The sequence below is a fragment of the Lissotriton vulgaris genome, chromosome 2_1 (genome assembly GCF_964263255.1).
Source record: "Lissotriton vulgaris chromosome 2_1, aLisVul1.2, whole genome shotgun sequence".
NCBI lineage: Eukaryota > Metazoa > Chordata > Amphibia > Caudata > Salamandridae > Lissotriton > Lissotriton vulgaris.
Genome location: NC_141687.1, coordinates 264,048,671 through 264,068,116, shown reverse-complemented (window position 1 = coordinate 264,068,116; position 19,446 = coordinate 264,048,671).

Here is a 19,446-nt window from a genome sequence, read left to right as displayed (position 1 = left end):
TCCCGCCGACCTCGCCAACTTTCGGCCTATCTCTTTGCTGCCGGGTATCAGTAAGGGGGCTGAGAAGCTGGTAAATAGCCGTCTTTCCAACTTCTTGGAAGCCAATTCCCTCCTTGGCGACTCCCAAACGGGCTTTCGCCCCGGTCAGGGGACCGACACCGCCCTGCTGGCGGTCGTGGAGAATGCGAGGAGCATGCTGGATTCGGGGGGATCAGTGGCAGTGATCCTCCTGGACCTCAGCGCTGCTTTTGACACCGTGGACCACCAGGTGCTTCTCCAACGGCTGTCGGGGGTGGGGGTCACAGGTTTGGCCCTCAAATGGTTCGCCTCCTTCCTGGAAGGTCGTACATTTGAGGTGTGGGAAGGCCAGGAAAAATCATCCTCTACCCCTCTCCAGTGCGGTGTGCCACAGGGCTCTTCATTGAGCCCTACCTTATTCAACGTTTACATGGCCCCCCTGGAGAATGTGGTACGGCCGCTGGGTATTAAAATCATCAGTTACGCTGATGATACTCAGCTGGTGGTAGGCCTGTCCCAGTCGGCGTACCATCCCGACCGGCTGCACACGTGTCTTGAAAAGATCTACACGTGGATGTGCAGCTCAGCCCTAAAGTTAAATGGCTCCAAAACGGAACTGATGCTGCTGGGGAACTCCTCTCCATCTTTGTCCCCCAACAGCTGGCCAGACTGTCTGGGACCGATGCCCCCCCTAAGCAAGAGATCAAGAGCTTGGGGGTATGGCTGGAGCAGGACCTATCGTTCAAAACCCACGCCAAAAAGACTGCTGGCGTGTGCTTTGGCCTGCTCCGCTCAGCCCAGAAGATTCTGCCCTTGCTCCCAGTGGCCACTCGAAGGCTTCTCATCCAGGGACTTATCATCTCGCGGCTGGATTTCAGCAATGCGCTATTCCTGGGCGCACCCGAATCTACCCTGAACAGACTGCAGCAAGTGCAGAACGCGGCTGCCAGGCTTTTGACGGGTCTTCCTAGGCGTCAATCTGCCCGCCAGGCGTTAAGGGCTCTGCACTGGCTCCCGGTGAGGGACAGGGTGAAATTCAAGTCACTCTGCATCGCCCACAAAGTTTTGCACGGGGTAGGTCCACCTATTCTGGAGGAGATGGTCCAGCCCTACAAGGCCTCTCGTTCCCTTCGCTCTGACCACCAACGCCTCCTTCAGGTTGGCAGGGTGAAAAAGGCAAGAACCGGGGGCAGAAGGTTTTCAATCAATGTGGCCTCCTTGTGGAACTCATTGCCCCTACAACTGCGCTCCGAAGCTAGTCTTCTCAGGTTCCGTAAACTTTTAAAAACTTTTTTGTTCTCCGTTTAATCCCTGTTTCCTATTAGCACTGTTATGTTCTGATAAGCGCTGGGATGCCTATTGGTAACCAGGCGCTATACAAAACTCGGAATAATAATAATAATAATAATAATTGTGGACAGACCCCATGCCTCGAACATTCCAGGTGCACATTTTGTATTCATTAAGAGTCCCCATTTCTGTCTTTAGCAGGCATTGTCAGTGGGCTCCGCACCATTAAGAGTGCGTATATGTTCTGCTGTGACCCCAGTGCCGAATCAACTTGTAACCCCACAACTCTAAGGTCCCCAAGTGAAAACTCTCGGGGTCCAAACCTTATCGCCCAACGTGGGCAATGGTAGAACCAAAACATGTCTATGTGGTGGGGAGAGGGGTCCACTTGCACCAGTCCTGAGCTTGTTGGTGTTATTTTATTACGCCCTTGGCGGGTGTGTCCCTCACCCCCGATCGCCCCTCGCGCAAGGTTCATACTTTACCAATCGTCATCTTCTAATGGCGCAGTCAGAGTTCATTTGCCACTTGTGCCGTGATTTTGGGGAAGAGCTGCAGGCTATCAGCCGATCCCGACACCTCCGTTTGTGTGTCCGAGCGGTTGTCTGTAGCTGAGTTGCCTCTTGCATCATGTGCTGCCAACGCGGCCTCCGTCAGGTGACCGATCTCCGTAGTCCTTCCACTGGCCGAAGATCCTTTCGCGTGTTCCTCGATCGTGTCAGACTTGTGCCTCTGCCCCTGATGTCACCACCCTATATCACAGCAGAGGGAGTGAAAGACGCAATACGCCTCCAAATATCATTGTAGAAAGCGGGATCGTCTATATTGGGCCAATAAGTGTTAACACATAGTATATTTGTGTCGCCCAGACTACCCTGTCTCAGGAGCACCCTAACCTGCTCATCCGCTTCAGAATGGGTCAGAGTGAATGGAGTACCCCGCTTGACCAGCACAAGCACACCCCTGGAATACGTCAAGTACGACAATGCCACATGCACCCCTGCCCAGCGAGCCCCCACATTTTGTTCAGTATGTTTAGTGAGATGCGTCTCCTGAAGGAACCCCACTTGGATATCCTGCCTACCCAGATAAGCTAATACATTGAGGATTTTCTTGGGGTTATTGACACCACCTACATTCCATAATATCAAATTAACAGTACCACCTGAACATACATTTTCTTATTAACTCTTATTTTCCAATTCTGAGGAAATAGCCAGTTTGGCTAGAAGGCTGGAAAGGATGCTATTTTGAATATTAAAGAAGAAGACAAAACACCCATGTGGACTGGAATGTTTCTTTTGGACTTGTAATGTCCCATGAGATATTCTTTATTTTGCTTGGGATACAACGTGCATGTATTTGTTGGTGTGGATTTTGTCTACATCCAATGGTGACGGTTTGATAGACGTCATCTTTATCCCTGGAAGCAGCCTTATATATTTCATAATTACAATTGACATTTGAGCGCAGGCTTATAACCTACTATCTACCTTTGTTCTGCTTCACTATTACATGTAGACTGCACTGCATCTGCAACATAACCCAACCACCAAGCCAACCCACTCACTTCAGCGCCCACAACATGCTAAAGCCATCCGAATAAGGAACTAACGTAACCTAACCACCCCATGAAACATTACCCAAATATGAAAATGGGGTACACCCACCAGGTAACGCTAGAGCGCAGTCCTCCTCCTACAGAACGGGGAGGTGGCTGAACTTGTCCATTAGCATACAGTGCCAGCCCAATAAGTCTCCAGCGCCCTTAAATTCTCTCAACTCCAGTAACCTTGTGGTACTCATGAACCGCCGTTCTGGAATCCAAAAGACCAGTTCACTGTGAGGCAGCTGCTCTCTAAGTGACCACTTCATCCATAGATCTCTGTCACCATGCACCCCTTGCCAACGCCACTAGAGATACCACATCTGGGTGTAATCACAAAGGAAGAGTTCCCCACCAAACACTACTTCTCATTGCTCCTTTTCATCCGGATTGCTTGCTGTGTCTTGTCGACATCTCTTTAATGACTCAACATATTCCATGGCAGACTTAGGGCTAGTGTAGATCCTGGCACACCCATCTGTTCCAATTCGTAAACGGGCAGGATAGAGCACGGCATATGGAATGTTGTCCTCCATCAGCACCTTCTTAACTAGCAAGAATTCATGCCTTGCTGTCTGGACAGTCGCGGTGAAATCCAGGTAGAATGCCAAATCGTTCCCATGGTAGCTTATAGAGCCTTTTTCTCATGCTAGGCGCAGGACTGTCACAGTCCCTATAATCCCCCGGTGCGCCGCACGGGTGGGGCCGTTTTTGGCCCTTGGGGGCCGTTTTGTTACGGGGCCGTTTTTGCAGCTTACAAATTCGACCAAAACCGGCCCTGGCAAAGAGCTCTGCGGCAACCTCAACCCCCGGGGGCGGGGGGTTTGGAGGGGATTGGCGGGGAGGGGCGGCCGAGCACTTTGCCAGGGCAGGTTTTGGTTCCGAGTCCGGCCCTGGCAGGATTGTGAGCAGATTATGAGATCGGCCGGCAGAGCTGCACTAAGGCAAAGCCACCTTGCCGGGCGCCCTCTAGCGTGCCCCATATAAACGCATTCTTGATAGGCATACTGACCAATTTTTCATTACTCTTTCCTACGAATTTTAATAGCTTTTATCCCCAGCCCATGGCTCAGATCTACATGCGCTCTGTAAATCCCATTATGCTGCTGATAGCACTCAACACCATTTTTTTACCTCATCGAAATCCCAAGAGGCGACACCTCTGGAAGACTTTTGTTCTAATTTAAAGACTAGTTCTTTCATTACATTTTAGCAATTCTATTTTAACTGGGGCCTCATCAAGCCACATTATGGAGGGCCTTGGGTGTATGCCTGTAGTTCAGCAAGGAGCAACAATCGCACTTTAATTGCACTTATGCACTTTTGTACCCACTGTTTAGATTATAATTAGTTTATAATTAATTTTTGATAGGCATACTGACCAATTTTTTTCTTCTAAATACATCCCTCCGAATTTTAATAATTTCTATCCCCAGCTCATGGCTTATATCCACACATGCACTGTAAATTCCTCTTTGCTGCTGACTTGTACACATTTTAATAACGTGTACCTCCGGCGCATGGGTCTTAGCTTCCTGGGCTCTGTAAATTCCATTATGCTGCTGATGTGTATGAATGAATTATTAATTTTATTGTAATCATTTTTAAAAAAAGCACAATAAGGAAGTCGTCTTCTTCCCTAGTCACTCTGTACTTTGTGCGAGCCACATGAGCCTCCCACATCATAAATGATGTGTAGGGATGATATTAGCAATTAGCTGTCTATACTATGCCAATATTTTTCCCCAGGGAGGTTCCATCAGATAGTGTAGGGGGCCTTTGACTGCTCTTTCGGGCCATTCGTGTTGACAGAACAGGGAGCTCATAAATCTTGGGGGTCACACCACATAAAAACCTTAGGAGCAGTGACACTTCACAGGTATATTTCACAGGTACTAGTGATCTTCAGATGAGGAAAGGACACAGACTCTCATTAAGGTTACAATGATCTTGAATCCAGGACTGGAAAATGCACTGTGTTCACCCCCAAGAGAAGGGCCAATAACTGCACTTGCATTTGGGACAGGAGGCCTTGACGCTGTACGAGGCCTCTTTCAGGTCTGCCTGCGACCTCATTCCAAATTAATATGTTATAAGGGGTGAGCTGATACGCTTGTGTATGTGATTCTGCACATGGATGTTCATGCACAGCGTAGAGAGAGAAGACACTCAGCCTTTCAAAACATGCTCCTTTTGTCAGCATTCATTCCCTGACTGCCAGCAACTCATCATGGCGAAGTCAAATGCATAATTAGTTAATTGTGCAATGTACTAGCTTACATAACTCTGCAACAGAAGATTGCCCTGAAAGACCTAGCTCTTGAGGAGCAGATGTTCCGTCTTTGCTGGAACCGCTCGCAGCGCCGAGCGGGAACGCAACACCCATATGCCCCAGAAATCCCGCTCGGGATGGTGACCGCGCTCCCCCATGGGGGAGATTGGTCACAGTTACAGCAGTGGGAGGATGCGGGGTTACAAGTAATTGGCGACCTATATGAGGAGGGAGCATTGATACCCTATCAAGATCTTCAGGAGCGATACGACCTTCCACGAGGAGGTTATCTATTATATGCAGCAGTGACGAGGGCCATACAGGCACACTGGAAGGGGGGCTTGGCAGAACCGATTACCACCATGGCTTGCCAATATACAATGATGGCGGCCGGGACCTATAAGGCAGTAACGTGTTTATACTCCAGAATGTTACGGGAGAATCTACCGCCACTCGCGGCGCTAAAAGCCAAGTGGGAAGTGGACCTCGGCAGGGACATCCCGGAAACCACCTGGGCCCAAATAGTGCAACGAGCTCGCAAGAGTACGAGAAACACGAGATTCCAATAGATTCACTTTTACATACTCATAGAGCCTACCTGACACCGGGCAAAATTAAGAAATACTTTGGGGTGGCTGAAGCGGGATGCCCACGATGCACCCTAGAGGGAGCAGAACTGGACCACATGTTGTGGTCCTGCCCGGGCCTACAGGACTATTGGCAGGCGGTTGGAGAGACGCTTAACGAGGTCACGGACAGAACGGTGAACTTTGACATGGCGACCTGCATACTGCACTGGTTCCCACATACACCTAAGAACAAAACCACTAGTAAATTTATAGATATGGGATTAATTCTTGCTAAGAGAGAAATCACGAGGGTATGGAAGGCGAAGGTGGGTCCGACACACAGAAGATGGGTTAACGAGTTACTGAAACGGGCAGCTTGTGAAAGTACGATCCGATACCAGGCAGCCCGTAGAAACCTGATATAAGAGCAATGGACACAGCGGCAGCGTGGGAAATGATGGTGCAGGCACTGAGGGATAGTACATCACAGGAGGACGAAGAGGCCCCGAATACAAATGATGACAGTCCTCGGGGCACTCCAGGTACACCACACAACTAAATGAGCATTAACTCCTGGAAACACCCATACAAGCAGTCAAACAGGAGCATTCCTATTGGATGGTGAGATCAAGGGGGGAGGGGGGTTAGGAGGAAAGGGGGGATGTTTAGTTAAATGTACTCCGCTAGGAACCAGGGGGGGGGGGACAGTTACAAAAGCAGGAGTACACATTTCCCTGAAGAAAAGAACATAATTGCCGTGATACTAGTCATTTGGGATGCACCTCTGATGAATGCCGCCCGACCGCCAGGATGTGGGCTAAATGGCTGTGTACAGAACAAAGTAGCAGAGAGAACGAACGAGGACTGCAAAAGCAATGTTCGAGTTAAAATATCAGATGTACTGTAAACCTGCAATAAAAATTACTTTAAAAAAAAAAAAAAAATTAGTTAATTGTGCACCAAATGCAGCACCGATTCTTGTTATACTTCGATGTCCCAAGTACAGTACATAATGTGTACTATTGTATTTAAGTTTAAGAAGTACCAAGCAGGCAATTCCTTCCAGTTTCTATGTCCCTTGATAGTCACACTTACATATCAGTGCTCTGCATTTTCAGGATGTCATGCACACTGGTCTGATAAAAACCACCAATGAATTATTATTTTGCAGAATGTGTGGAGACAGAAAAATGTGACAACGGAAAGTCAGATAAGAAGGGCTCAGAGTGGCACAAGTATGCAAGACACCGGATAGCGTAGATATGCAGCAATTCACCACACATAGCAGAAACCTTGCCTTGGGATTAACACGACTAATCTGGCAACTGCAGATAACTGCTGAGAAGCATTTTATATTTCCCTAATGCAAACGCGGTCAACAGTCCATTTTTTTTTTTTTAATGCGCTGATGTTTGTGGGACAAGATAGCTCATGCAAATGTCTCAAATCAGTCTGTATATATAAGACTTACTCGTTTTGCAGAGCAACCAAGAATCATTATGTTGGCCTGCCTCCAACTTTACACAGGCAGTAAGTTTAATTTCAGCTCCGCAGAATGTGTTTTTTTTTCATTTAATTTAAAACATCAAATGCAGTAGTACTTTCCTTTTGTTGGAAAGTGGATTATTAGTAGTGGTAAATATATATCTACCACTAGCAATAAGACCACTGACTCAATATAAGGCTCAGTATAGGTCTTAGAAAATTATTCCCATGCTCAACCCTTGGTAGGTTGGCTGCGAGCAGACCGGCTTAACTTCAAAGACAGGTAGGTAAAGCATTTAAAAACATAAATTCAGTAAATAATTAAGACACCACACACAATAAAAATCCAACACAATTTATAAAAATAGGAAATATTTTTATCTTTAAAATGACACCAACACAAACAAAATCCAATGTAGGGAACCGGATATACGAATTTTATAAGATGTAGCACTTTTTAGCACATAGAAATCTATAGCGCCTTTTAGGAGATCTGGTTGTGCTAGATCAGGTCAATGTCAAAGTTTCAGGCCAAACCCGATGGAACCCTGCACGGCTACCCCTCGTGGTAGGTCTCGGTCAAAGATTTTACCTTCTGACTTAGAAACTTTTCTCGAGATTTTCTTACCTGTGGCCCTTCGAAGCTCTCAACCAGTCCGAATTTGGTGAGGGTTCGCTAGCTTGCCTTGGGACGAGCTGCCGGTCAAACTTATGGAAGTCAGACCTCTGGAGCTTTCCAGCGGGACGAACCAGGGATCCAGGCCGGTGCCCGGTTGAAGGTAGGCGGCTAGACTCTCATGGTCGTTACCGGTCACCTCTCCCTCTCCCACATTCAGTCTTAGAAACATTTAGGGAGCTTTTTCTTGTGGGGTCACTCGATGCTCTTCAGCATGCCAGATTCGGTGAGGGTTTCAGCCAACTCCCAGCCAAACTCTGGAACCTGGACTTCCCGAGCTTTTCAACTGGACGAACCTGGACAGCAGGCTGGCTAGCGGTTGACGGTCATCGGCTTGGCTGGCCAGGTTGCGCCGGTCCACTTATGGAGCTTTTTTCCAAAGTTGTTCCAAACTTCCCCAAACTTCTGGAACTTCTTCTTGAAGTTCCTTTGAGGGTCCAATGTATCCAAAACTTACTCCAAGGGTCTGGAAGCTCCAAGATGGTCCTTGAAAGTTTAGGACTACAATTTCCTCAATCCACTTGTACAAAACCCGTACAAATCCACTAGTAGTACTCGAGGCTGGGGATTCTTGGTGGTGATGGTCCAGGTGAGCTCTATTAACCTGCAGCTTGCAGGAGTATTCAGTCCTTTTTGAAGCACGTTTGATCCACAAGGGCTGTAGTTACAGATTGTGCTGCAGGTGCAGTCAGTCAAAGTGCAAGGCCTGGTTGGTGCAAATTAAATTCCAGCATTGACCCTTCTTCTTCTTAAGTTTAAAGCAACAGATCTGAGAGGCTCTTCCTGTTATGCTGAACGTCCTCGGGATCGGTTTGAAGATTATGTTCCACCTCTCAATCTATCCAATGTCTGGACTTCCGTAATGGCACAGCACATTGAACGGATTAAGTGAGGGATGTTGTGGGGGTTTTAGGAAAAATGAAGGAAAGGAAGGGGACAGCAGGGAGGGAGATCTGGAAGACACAAAGAGACCAAAACACATGAATACCTTTCCTTTTCAAGCATTCTACATACAGTACTTCCAAGTGATACCTTAACCTTTTCTAAATACCTGTAAAGAAAAATAATCCTTCGGGGGATAGGTAGGTGATGGTAGAGGATGGGATAGAGGTGTTGCTGCAGTAATACAAAATCAACAGTGACATGTAACCTCCTGACATGCATGCATACACAACAGTATAGCGACAATTATCTGAGGAAGTAATAACATACCCCTAGCTCACTCCTTGAATGCTTCACATGGATCGAGAGTTAAGAATCAGCTTCTACTTCTCCGTTTGTCGACAATACCGACCGGGTCAAAATCCTCACTACTTGGAAGGGGTTCTGTCCCCGAAGAAAAACAAGAACAAGCGTGTCTAGCAATGCCGCTAACACAAACCACATTTGTTTCCAAAAGACTACGGTAACTGTATCCAGGTGCAAGCACCCTTACCGCACCCAACAACGAACCGCTTCTGCAACGCCAGCTCGGACCGGAGGAATTCCCGACACTGAGCTCTGGAAGTCTTCCTCCTTATGCTTCCGCGATCAAGTCTCGCGAAAACCGCAAAGGAGCATGGGAGCGGTAGTTCCCCACTGCGTCTTGCAGGGAAACGTAGTCCGTTACACAGCGCAATCATGACAGTACATCCCCTCCCACATGGAAGGCTACGTCAGGGCCCCGGTTTAGCAGGATGTCTCCTATGAAAAGCCGCCATCCGTGCAGGGGAATGGATCCCCGCAGCCGGCTCCCACAAATTTTCCTCTGGGCCATATCCTTTCCAGGATACCAAATACCAAAGTTTACGGCCTCTGTACTTAGAATCCAACAGACTCCTGACCTTGTACTTCAGTTCACCGTCCACCAGCACTGGAGGAGGCCGGGAGTGACCCCGCACTCGAGATGGTTTTAACAGGGACACATGAAAGACTGGGTGGATCTGCAGATGAGAAGGGAGCTTCAGCTTCACAGCGACCGGATTCACCCTTTTAACAATGGTGAGGGCCCAATGTACTTAGGGTTGAACATGCTGCGCTTCCTGAACTGTAGATTCCGAGTGGACAGCCACACCACATCCCCTCTGCAATACAACGGACCCTGCCTCCGATGTTTATCAGCAGCAGCCTTGTACTTAACTTTGACCTCCTCCAGATGTGACTGAGCCCTAGACAAAGTGTCACGAATGTGTACCACTCTACGTGCAACCTCAGGCAAAGCAGGATGAACAAAAGGAAGGAATCTGGGATGCCTGCCATAGTTACAGTAGAAAGGCGTCTCCTTGGTGGAACCATGCGTGGCGTTGTTATATGCCACCTCTGCCAGCCATAGATGGACCACCCAATCCTCCTTACCCTGATCCACGTAACACCTCAGATATTGTTTGAGGGTCTGATTCAGGCGTTCCATCTGCCCATCCGTCTGTGGATGAAAACTAGTAGAGAGGGCAGTTTGAATGTGGAGCATCGAACACCATTTCTTCCAGAATTGGGCTGTAAACTGCGCACCCCTATCGGACACAATCACGCTGGGCAAGCCATGGAGACGTACCACCTGTGACATAAGCATCCCCGCCAGTTGCCCAGCAGAGGGCACCTGCGCACAAGCGATAAAGTGCCCCATCTTGGTCAAATAATCGACCACCACCAGTATCGCCGTACATCCCTGATCTCTTGGCAGGCCCACCACAAAATCCAAAGATATCCTATCCCAAGGATCAGAAGGAGTAAGAAGAGGTTGTAACAGGCCTTGTGGACGACCATGGTCTGACTTCATTCTAGCACATTGTTCGCAGGCGGAAACCCACTTCCCGACATCAAGTCTCAAGGAGGGCCACCAGAAATGTCTGAGTACGTGTTCAACTGTCTTGGCCACCCCTAAATGACCGGCGCATGGAGAGTCATGGCACTATACAAAAACCTGCTTCCGCAACTGCACGGTAGGCACCAGCAACCGAATGTTATACAACGGGAGACCCCCATGCATTTTCCATTCAGGGTGTCTCTGAAGCCACGTTTTCCAGGAAAAAGATGCAACGCCTCTCGAGACATCTTTCAAAAAGGTATCTGGCTGCATAGCACACAGGACCTTACCAGGGTCGATGATGCTGGCCACAGGAGCCCCTTCAGGAAGAATCACAGATGACTGACGGGTAAGAGCATCCGCCTTACGATTCTCAGCTCCAGGCCGATATGTGATGACGAAATGAAACCCAGAAAAGAACATCATCCATCTAAGTTGTCTAGGGGAGAGATTACGTGCTGTCGTCATAAACTGCAGATTGCGGTGATCCGTGTAGACAGTGACCACATGTATGGCACCCATGAGAAAATGCCGCCACTCCAAGAAGGAGTCACGGACCGCCAACAGTTCCTTCTCAGAAATATGATAGTTCTTTTCGGCAGCATTAAGTTTCCGAGACATAAATGCCACCGGATGGAGTTGACCCGTATCAGCGCTTCTCTATGACAACACTGCCCCAATTGCCACCTCCGAAGCATCAGCCTCCGCCACATATGCCTTGTCAGGATCAGGATGAGCCAGGACAGGTGCCGACACAAAGGCCATCTTGAGAGCAGAGAAAGCAGTCTGCGCCTCCTCTGTCCATTTGAACACTGTAGCTTTCTTTAGTAGGTGAGTGATAGGTGCCACGTTCAACAACAAGTGGGGAGGGTCTAAGGGCAAGTTTACCGACCAACCAGATATAAGCCCCTAGCTCAATATATCACAACAAATAATATCTGGGGGTCAAAGAGAAAAGAAAGTTTGACAGTAAGAACCACTATACCCAATGCACACAGAACAGTGTCAGTGAGAAGTAATAGTTAGTAAATGGTCAAGTCGAGACTCAAGAGTACAAGGAGAAAAATGTATTGTTCCCATCAGAAGCCACACTGTACCGCCCTTGTTATCATCATATGGGATCTCCTTACCCAGGAGACAAGACGGCCGGCAAGCATTACCGTGACCGAAATGTAATATGAGAGCAGAACAGCAGAGTGTGGTAGTGGCTAATGAAAAAAGCAGTGTATGGTGATTGGAGTGGAAAAGTGAAGGGTACTAAAATTAGGTGAATGGGTGGAAAAAAGAAATTTTATTGGTAACCCCCAAACCCTAAGGTTAAAAGGCAGGTGTGGGTGCAGGTTTTAAATAATAACCGCACTTATTGGTGGTCGACATGTTTCAGCATTTCATAAGATTTTCTTGATGCATTCCTCAGGACCTATACATGATACACTACTGCTTTCAAAAAAATAAATAAATTATGAAGATATCACCTGGAAATCCAGGCGTGCTCAACAGTATACTGTCAGTGCAATGGTAAGGGATCCAACATGTAAAACAAACGAACAAACAAACAAATAGAACACATAAAGTTATTCACATCGTTGATGTTTGTATTCATAGTGGCATTGCAATATGTTCAATCATACCTGATCATTATTTCGGGTATGCACTCACCCTTGCGTGTAGGCTGAGGAGCTTCACCCCACCTGGCTGCAGCGCAGGTAAAAGGAGCACCGCTCTGTGAGAAATCACATAATGTTTACAGAGCCGCTAGTGATATGACACTAACCAAATTAATAAAAAAGTATACTTCGAGATGAAAGGTTATCTGAGCCTCTTATAACCAGGCTGGGCGTAAACGCCGTAATCTGTCATGACTCAGAGACGATGACCACTTAGTAGGGACAAATAATGCATGAAAGCCGATCCGTGTCAGTTATGTTTAGGAAACGTACCCGAGATCCGCTTCCTGTTTGGATGGCTGGGTAGCCTCTAGCGGCGTGTAAGCACAGAATGAGGAAACGCACACGAAATACGCTTCGTGTAATTGATGGCGCTTCGTGTTATTGATGGCGGGATAGCCTCTAGCGGCGTGTTAGCACAGAATGAGGAAACGCACACGAAACACGCTTCGTGTAATTGATAGCGGGGTGGCCTCTAGCGGCGTATGCGCACAGAATGAGGCAACACAAAGTCACGCATAATGCGTTCACTCACCTAACCGTCGGCGTCTCCAGGCAGTCTTCAGTACTGCTCGGGGGGGCGCCGACTGCCGAATGAGGTAGTGTTTTGTATGCTCTACAAGCCAGCCGTGATGTGAGCAATCACGTGAAGGCGAGACTTCTGGGAATTGTAGTTCAGTACCCAGTACTGCTTCTATTTGATAAAATGGGTTTCCTTTCAGGATTGTGCCATGGTGTATCTTTTGCACACGTCCTTGATCAGAATCACAGTGGTATACTTCATTTGGGATGTGCACTGATGCGTGTTGAATTACAGATGAAAGTTAATATTTACAGACGAATATTTTATATTAATACGCAGTGCCATTGCGCCCTTAGAAGGAACATAATTCAGGGAATTATGATTCGCTATCCAGTGGATAGAAGGGGCTTGGTTTTACGATTGTGCCATGGCGTATCTCCTACACAAATCGTTAAACAGAATCCCGATGGCACAAATCGTATAGTGTATGTTCACTAATGCGTGATGAATTACCAGTGAATATTTATTTTATTTCATATTTATAGGCAGTGCAAATGCGTCATTGGAAGGGACATAATGCTTGCGACCATTCAGAGGGACATCCAGGGTATGGGCTCATTGAGGCCCTCTTTGTCACTGTTAAGGCGGTATACCCATTTCTGTTCTATCTTGAACAAGAACCGGCTTGTATCCGCACATGAGTCAGGAATGTGCGGTTGTTCGAGGACTGTCCAATAGAAATCTTCAGGACCATGGCCCTTCTCCAAGAAATGTGCAGTCAGTCTGGTGGCTTGCTTACGGCACCGCACTGTGCTTTTATGTTCCTGGATACGTGTGCGGACCTTTCTGGTTGTCATACCGACATACCGTAGTTCGCAAGGACATTTGATCATATATATCAAGTTACTACTGTTGCAATTCGTAAACTTGTTTTGTGTCCATGGGCGATTAGTGCCAATGTCAACTTCAGTAGATTTGTTAGTCTGGGGACAGACAGTGCAATTTCCACATGGGTGGTGTCCGACCACAGCTGGTAAATCCCAAAGGGTGCCCACTTGTCTCCCTTCTTTGCTGCGTGGGCGTGTATGAACCAGTTGATCCTTCAAGTTCGGTCCTCTTTTATATGCGAACATGGGCTGGGGAATGTCATCACCTCCGGTCTTAAGGATGGACCAGTGTTTCTTTATAATTTTCTGTAACTGGTTGGATCGGCTGTTAAAGGTGTTAACAAAGGCAATCCGATCTGTTTTTTCTTTCGGAGGGTTGATTGCAAGTAGGGCATCCCTATGGTTGTTTGAGGCCCTCTTTTTAGATCTACGAATAATTTTCTTAGGGTATCGTTTCTCCTTTAGTTGTTCCTCCAAGTTTTTGGAGTGTGCTTCGAAAGATTCCTTCTTAGAGCAGTTTCTTTGTACCCTGAGGAACTGGCCAAAAGGTAAATTGTCCCTCAGGGCCCGTGGATGGCAGCTGTCGTATCGCAACAATGCGTTCCTGGCCATGGGTTTGCGATATAGCTCAGACTCGATGCCGGTTGGAGTCGCGTGCAGTCTCAAATCAAGGAAAGCCAATGATGTTCTACTATGCTCGATGGTGAACTTTAAGTATTGGTTCTCACTGTTCAACCAACCATGAAATGATGTTAGTTCTTCTTCAGTGCCACGCCACACCACCAAAATGTCATCAATATAGCGTTTCCACACATATATTGATGATAGGTATGGGTTGGTGATGGTTAGTACACTCTGTTGTTCAAAATGGTGCACGTACAGGTTCGCCAGGCTCGGCGCGAAAACACTGCCCATACTGGTCCCGGACGTTTGCAGATACAATGTGTCTTCAAAGCGGAAATAATTCTCCTTCATAGCAATTTCCGCTAATTGCATTATAAAGGGTATTGGTGTGATCGATTGATGGTTACTCTACTCCAAAAGTGCCCCCACTACTTCTAGGGTCTTAGTTTGAGGGATCGATGTGTATAAAGATTCAACATCGAACGATACTAGGATGTCAGTTTCGATGTTGTATTGTATCGTGGGAAGGAGTCTTAGGACATCTTTGGTGTCTTGGAGAAAGGTAGGCATTGCTTTGACCATTGGGTTAAGGAAGTGGTCCACAAAAGTTGAAAGGGGTTCTAATACTGACCCAATGCCAGAAATAATAGGCCTGCCGGGTGGTGGCCTTGTTGGCTTGTGAACTTTGGGCAAGCAGTAAAAGTATGGGATTGTAGGGTGTTTTGTGACCAAATACTGTCCTTCCTGAGAGGTTATCCATCCCTCACTCGTGGCTTCTTCTACTAAGGCATTAATTCTGGTTTGTAGACCTTCAGTTGGATCCGATCTCAACGGTAAGTAGGAATTGCGATCACTGAGTTGCCGCAGGCATTCATTTCTGTACATTGTAGTGTCTAAAATCACAGTTGCTCCGCCTTTGTCGGCCGGCTTAATGGTAATGTTGTCGTTGGAAGTGAGTGAACGCAAGGCTTGCTGTTCATCTCTGGAGAGATTCATAAATGGCTTAACATCTCTTTTGTATAGATCCGTGACGTCCTTTTCAACAGCCGTTTCAAAGGTCAGGACTTTGGGCGGTAATGTGGCACTAGGTGGATTAAACGAAGAAGGTCTCTTCAAACCTGTGTTGTTATCTATGGTTACGGTTTCCAAAGCTGTCGGTTTTGCAAAAAAATAATGCAACCTTATTTTCCTAAATAGCTTGGATAGTTCAATTTGGGCCACAAAAGGATCACCTTTCTGAGTGGCCACGAATCCCAAACCTTTGTTTAGGAGGAGTTCCTCATTGGTAGACAAGGTGTGTGAACTGAGGTTGATCACGATGCCGGCTGGTTGCTTGTTCCCGCAGCGTCTTGGGGGACTTTCTTCCCGCTGCGTAGATCCATCCTCGATTGTTGCGGGATGTTCGTGTCCGTGTTCCAATGAACTTGTTGTTGCACTGCTCCTTGTCTCCTCCTGCCTCGGCCTCGTCTCTGGCCAAAACCTAAAAAAGGAAACGATCCCGGGCCTTGTTGCATCTGTGGTGGGTAGAAGGGCGGACCCATTTGTGGAGGGCAGTTTGGACCCATCATCCATGGGTTGATAGGCCACCATGGTTGGTGATTGCCAAAATTTTGTGGTTGGTTTCTCCAATTTCTCTTGTTGCCACGACCTCGCGGCGCTTGATTAGATGATCCGGTCTGTGATGCATCTGAATCGCTGGATGTCCCATCTGAACTGGAAGTGCCATAAGTTGAACCTCCCTTTTTGCCACTGCGATTAAATATGGGTGCTGTATAGGTGTCGCTACTATAAGGATATATTGTCTCCATTGAGAATTTCGCCAAATCTTTTTTGAACTTCTCTAATTTTATGGATAAGATGGATTCTTTAAAATCTTTGTTGGTCTTATCCGTATCGTCCTGTCCCTTTTTGAACTGTCCACTTTTTAAAGAGGCTTTTATATGGCCTTCGAGGACCTGAATCTCAATCAGGATGGTATCCGCAATCCTCTTCGCGGTTTTTATGATCAGGACTAGCCAGTCTCTCGTACATCTCCAGGCTATCATGGCCCAATCTTTAAGAAATTGTTTATCGTCAAGGAAAAGGCGTGGTGCATTATTGACGATGAGGCCTGTGGGGGCACAGTTGCCTCTAAGATACTGGGCCATGATAATGCCATGGACGGAAATTCGGGAGTGGGACTTCTTTAGGATCAAGACTTTATTCCAGCTGTCGTCATTGTTTGCTGCCTGGGGTGGAACGGGCACATTATCCAGAAGGCTGGGATTTTCGTCTAAAATGTTTTGCACTTCGGCACTTTCAAATGCTAACCCCCAGTTGGTAGCCATCGCTCTGAGCAGACAGGTGAGACAGTCAAGCCTCAAAGCGAGATTCTCAAAGTATACTTTATTGCATTGGTGACCAGAGTAATCAACCAAAAATTAAAAAGACCCACAGCCTTAGCTGTACTAGTAACACGTTCAACAACAAGTGGGGAGGGTCTAAGGGCAAGTTTACCGACCAACCAGATATAAGCCCCTAGCTCAATATATCACAACAAATAATATCTGGGGGTCAAAGAGAAAAGAAAGTTTGACAGTAAGAACCACTATACCCAATGCACACAGAACAGTGTCAGTGAGAAGTAATAGTTAGTAAATGGTCAAGTCGAGACTCAAGAGTACAAGGAGAAAAATGTATTGTTCCCATCAGAAGCCACACTGTACCGCCCTTGTTATCATCATATGGGATCTCCTTACCCAGGAGACAAGACGGCCGGCAAGCATTACCGTGACCGAAATGTAATATGAGAGCAGAACAGCAGAGTGTGGTAGTGGCTAATGAAAAAAGCAGTGTATGGTGATTGGAGTGGAAAAGTGAAGGGTACTAAAATTAGGTGAATGGGTGGAAAAAAGAAATTTTATTGGTAACCCCCAAACCCTAAGGTTAAAAGGCAGGTGTGGGTGCAGGTTTTAAATAATAACCGCACTTATTGGTGGTCGACATGTTTCAGCATTTCATAAGATTTTCTTGATGCATTCCTCAGGACCTATACATGATACACTACTGCTTTCAAAAAAATAAATAAATTATGAAGATATCACCTGGAAATCCAGGCGTGCTCAACCGTATACTGTCAGTGCAATGGTAAGGGATCCAACATGTAAAACAAACGAACAAACAAACAAATAGAACACATAAAGTTATTCACATCGTTGATGTTTGTATTCATAGTGGCATTGCAATATGTTCAATCATACCTGATCATTATTTCGGGTATGCACTCACCCTTGCGTGTAGGCTGAGGAGCTTCACCCCACCTGGCTGCAGCGCAGGTAAAAGGAGCACCGCTCTGTGAGAAATCACATAATGTTTACAGAGCCGCTAGTGATATGACACTAACCAAATTAATAAAAAAGTATACTTCGAGATGAAAGGTTATCTGAGCCTCTTATAACCAGGCTGGGCGTAAACGCCGTAATCTGTCATGACTCAGAGACGATGACCACTTAGTAGGGACAAATAATGCATGAAAGCCGATCCGTGTCAGTTATGTTTAGGAAACGTACCCGAGATCCGCTTCCTGTTTGGATGGCTGGGTAGCCTCTAGCGGCGTGTAAGCACAGAATGAGGAAACGCACACGAAATACGCTTCGTGTAATTGATGGCGCTTCGTGTTATTGATGGCGGGATAGCCTCTAGCGGCGTGTTAGCACAGAATGAGGAAACGCACACGAAACACGCTTCGTGTAATTGATAGCGGGGTGGCCTCTAGCGGCGTATGCGCACAGAATGAGGCAACACAAAGTCACGCATAATGCGTTTACTCACCTAACCGTCGGCGTCTCCAGGCAGTCTTCAGTACTGCTCGGGGGGGCGCCGACTGCCGAATGAGGTAGTGTTTTGTATGCTCTACAAGCCAGCCGTGATGTGAGCAATCACGTGACGGCGAGACTTCTGGGAATTGTAGTTCAGTACCCAGTACTGCTTCTATTTGATAAAATGGGTTTCCTTTCAGGATTGTGCCATGGTGTATCTTTTGCACACGTCCTTGATCAGAATCACAGTGGTATACTTCATTTGGGATGTGCACTGATGCGTGTTGAATTACAGATGAAAGTTAATATTTACAGACGAATATTTTATATTAATACGCAGTGCCATTGCGCCCTTAGAAGGAACATAATTCAGGGAATTATGATTCGCTATCCAGTGGATAGAAGGGGCTTGGTTTTACGATTGTGCCATGGCGTATCTCCTACACAAATCGTTAAACAGAATCCCGATGGCACAAATCGTATAGTGTATGTTCACTAATGCGTGATGAATTACCAGTGAATATTTATTTTATTTCATATTTATAGGCAGTGCAAATGCGTCATTGGAAGGGACATAATGCTTGCGACCATTCAGAGGGACATCCAGGGTATGGGCTCATTGAGGCCCTCTTTGTCACTGTTAAGGCGGTATACCCATTTCTGTTCTATCTTGAACAAGAACCGGCTTGTATCCGCACATGAGTCAGGAATGTGCGGTTGTTCGAGGACTGTCCAATAGAAATCTTCAGGACCATGGCCCTTCTCCAAGAAATGTGCAGTCAGTCTGGTGGCTTGCTTACGGCACCGCACTGTGCTTTTATGTTCCTGGATACGTGTGCGGACCTTTCTGGTTGTCATACCGACATACCGTAGTTCGCAAGGACATTTGATCATATATATCAAGTTACTACTGTTGCAATTCGTAAACTTGTTTTGTGTCCATGGGCGATTAGTGCCAATGTCAACTTCAGTAGATTTGTTAGTCTGGGGACAGACAGTGCAATTTCCACATGGGTGGTGTCTGACCACAGCTGGTAAATCCCAAAGGGTGCCCACTTGTCTCCCTTCTTTGCTGCGTGGGCGTGTATGAACCAGTTGATCCTTCAAGTTCGGTCCTCTTTTATATGCGAACATGGGCTGGGGAATGTCATCACCTCCGGTCTTAAGGATGGACCAGTGTTTCTTTATAATTTTCTGTAACTGGTTGGATCGGCTGTTAAAGGTGTTAACAAAGGCAATCCGATCTGTTT